Source organism: Myodes glareolus, chromosome 3, assembly GCF_982192425.1.
Source record: "Myodes glareolus chromosome 3, mMyoGla1.1, whole genome shotgun sequence".
Classification (NCBI taxonomy): domain Eukaryota; kingdom Metazoa; phylum Chordata; class Mammalia; order Rodentia; family Cricetidae; genus Myodes; species Myodes glareolus.
In genome coordinates, this window is record NC_142028.1 from 97,777,666 (window position 1) to 97,781,310 (window position 3,645).

At 36.3% G+C, this 3,645-nt stretch overlaps 1 pseudogene; it reads left to right on the top strand.

The window, feature by feature from the left end:
- The first annotated feature begins 323 nt into the window (after window positions 1-323).
- Window positions 324-667, top strand: LOC125412599 (large ribosomal subunit protein eL27 pseudogene; annotated as a pseudogene).
- Window positions 668-3,645: the final 2,978 nt, after the last annotated feature.

Consider the following 3,645-nt stretch of genomic DNA (forward strand, 5'->3'; position numbering starts at 1 on the left):
AAGCATGTTCCTTTCTAATTAAAGACAGAAAGGGAATGGGTCTGTAGGAAAGGGAGGATTGGGAGGAACTTGTAGGAAGAGAGGAAATGGAAACTATAATCAGGATTTATTGTAAGAGAAAGGAATCTATTTTAAATAGAAGGGGAAAAAACAAAAAAAAAATTAACACTAAAGATATATATATATATATATATATATATATATATATATATATATATATATATATGCCTTTCTGCTGAGAACCAGCTGCTTGTTGTCTAAACGGACAAGCTCATTAGACAAACCCAGGAAAGTGGTGCTCGTTGTGGCTGGATGCTACTCCAGATGCAAAGCCGTCATCATGAAGAACATTGATGATGGCACCTCAGACCACCCTTACAGTCATGCCCTGGTGGCTGGAATTGACCGCTATCCCTGAAAAGTGACAGCTGCCATGGGCAAGAAGAAAGTTGCTAAGAGATGCAAGATCAAGTCCTTTGTGAAGGTTTATAGCTACAACCACCTGATGTCCACAAGGTACTCTGTGGACATCCCCCTGGACAAAACTGTTGTCAACAAGGATGTCTTTAGGGACTCAGCCAAGAAATGCCAGGCAAGGCAAAAAGCCAAGGTCAAATGATACAAGACAGGGAAGAACAAATGATTTTTCCAGAAGCTTCACTTTTAGGTATATTTCTGTTTACATCATTAAAAGTTTAAAAAACAAACAAAAAACCCAAAAACCACAAAAAACAACAAAAATTGTATATATATTTACACATACACACACACACACATGTAGAGACAGACAGACAGAGAGAGAGAGGGAGAGGGAGAGAGAGATTTTCCCGATATGAATTTCACTTTTGCCTTTTAAGTTCCCTCACTATGAGTCCACTGTGGTGGGAGAGATGTCTCATGACTTCTAGACCTAGGAGAGAGGAAACTATATGATTCAATATTATTATTTCTGATTCTTCTTTCTTTCTTTCTTTCTTTCTTTCTTTCTTTCTTTTCTTAATTGATTTTATTGAGCTATACATTTTTCTTTGCTCCCCTTTCTTCCTCTCACCTCCCCTTCAACCCTCTCCAATGGTCCTCATGCTCTCAATTTGCTCAGGAGATCTTGTCTCTTTCTACTTCCTATGTAGATTAGATCAAGGGAGTAGATCTTCTTTATTTCTTTCATTGAAAATAGATTTTCCCCCTCCTTCTACTCCTTCCAGTTCCTCCCTACCTCTCCTCCCATATATATCCACCCATTTTCTGTTTCTTATTAGAAAGCAAACAGGCTTCTAGTGGATAATAATAATAAATAAAATGAAATATAATAGGATTAAATAAAAAACAAAAGAAAACTCATTTGCATAGGACAAAGTAGGCAAATAGAAAGAAAAAGCCCAATAAGAACACAAGAAACATATGTAGATAATAAGACATATGCATTTACATACACAAGAATTCCACAAAACGTACCAAAACCATAATATATATGTAAAACACTTATGGTGTTAAAAACAGAAAAAGATAAATGAAAATAAAAATAAAATAAAAATTAGATCAATAAAATTTTAAAAAAAGAAGAAAAGAGAAAGGAAAGGGCCCTTATGTCATTGTGAGACAAGAAATCACCAAAGATGCCTGAGAGTTTGATCCCTATTGGTTATCTAATGTGGAGCATGAGGCTTAACCTTAAGTGTGGTTTGTATTCCCAGCGAGATTCCCTTGGAGTAAACTAAATTCTAATTTCCAAATAATTGTCAAGAGAAGACAGCATCTGTGTTAGGGATAGAGAAATGTGTTCACTTCTTTCATCTCTAATACTCCATCCGGTGTGGACCTGTGTGGGTCTTGTGCACATTGCCTCGGTCTCTTTGAGTTTATATGTGAGAAGGTCCTGTTGTGTTTAGAAGGTCTTTTTCTCTTGGTGTTCTCCAACCTCTATGCTAATATTCCTTTTTTGATGGCAGTCACCAGTTCTAGAGGCCCCAATCAGAGCTGTTACTTACAACCTACAGACCAAATCTGCCTTCTGACGATTTGGTGACACATATAAGCCAAAATTAAAATTTTAATATTTTCTTATTAAAATATTTTAAGCTGTATACTTTGATTGTATCCTTTCCCTTCCCACAACTCCTCCCAGATCCTCCATGCCTCCATACACACCCAACTTCATGACCAAACTGAAAGGAAAAGCAGGAAAAACAACAAAAACAAGACAATCAAAAGAATAAGATTAGAAAAAGTAGAATAAGATAGCAAAATGAAACAAACTCAACAACAACAAAACAATAACAAATATCGAGTCTGCTTTGTGCTGGCAACTATTTCTGTGCGTGAAGCTTCCCCAACAGTGTGGTTGATATACACAGGGATGTTCCAGTGGGAAAGCTGTATTTTGCTTAACCCAGCAGGCATGAATTGCAAATGGTTTCTTGTCTAGAGGTAGCATTTTGTGCCCCTACCCACTTCCTGGTGCTCGGAATTTTCTGATTTGAACTAGTCAGGTCCTATGAATGCTATCACAATCTCTAAGTTCATGTATGTAGCCTTCTTTATACAAATTGCAGATATACGAAGAGAGTTATTAGGGAAGTAACTTTCATAATAGCCTTGAAAATATCTTGGAATAGTTTTAACAAACAAATGAAATATTTCTATAATAACAGTTTTAAGATGGAAAGGTTTCCCATGCTCATGGATCAGTAGGATCTAATTATAAAAGTAGCCATCCCACCAAAAGCAATACACAGATTCAACACAATCCTCATAAAATTTTCAACTCAGTTCTTCCTAGAAACTGAAAAGACAATCTTCAGCTTCACATAGAAACACAAAAACCAAGGTAACCAAACAATCCTGAATAGCGAAGGAACTGGAGGACATGTCACCTTCCAGATTTCATGCTGTTCCTGTCCTAATGAAGAGTTATAGGGATAAGAACAGCATGGTATTGGCATACAACCTTTAAATATTTTACAACATTATTTAGAAAGTCAAATATTCAACAAAGACCAACTGTGAACCCTAAAATTCACAAAATTAAGAATCTTGCTCTTTCAAGAAAGATATTTAGGGCCTTTGTTCCAGATGCTTTCCCCTAAAGAGTGTGAACCAGAGAAATAGCTGGGGCTGCTTTCTATATAAATGCCCAGACTATAGGACATACAGTAAAGCATTTGTTTGCTTGCTGGAACAAACAAGGTCACAGTCTGTGGCCTAATCTGGCCTGGAATTCACTTGCTGTGTAGCCTATCTTGAGACAATCTTTGGCTTTAGTCCCTAGAGTGCTGGAACGACAGCCACAAGACACTGTGACCAGCTAGCTAGTGTGGTTCTTTTTTTTTTTAAACACACAAGCTCATAATCAAAAGTGTTAAGACACTTTTAACTAAATAAAGATCAACATGTATGATTTCTGTGATAACAAGTTGTCCATGTCTGAAAATTCTCAAACTACTTGGATATATAATCTTGCTACCATGGGTCTTGATTATCTTTAAGTATTTGAACTTTCATTTTTCAGTCTGTTTAGCATTACTCTTTAGGGAAGGCTAAACATTTGACTCTGTGTTGAGAGCGTTAAATGTTTAAGTGATAGTAGAAAGACGTTTTTCCCAACAGAATACATTATTAAGAATAATAGAGACTGTGCTAGAGTGA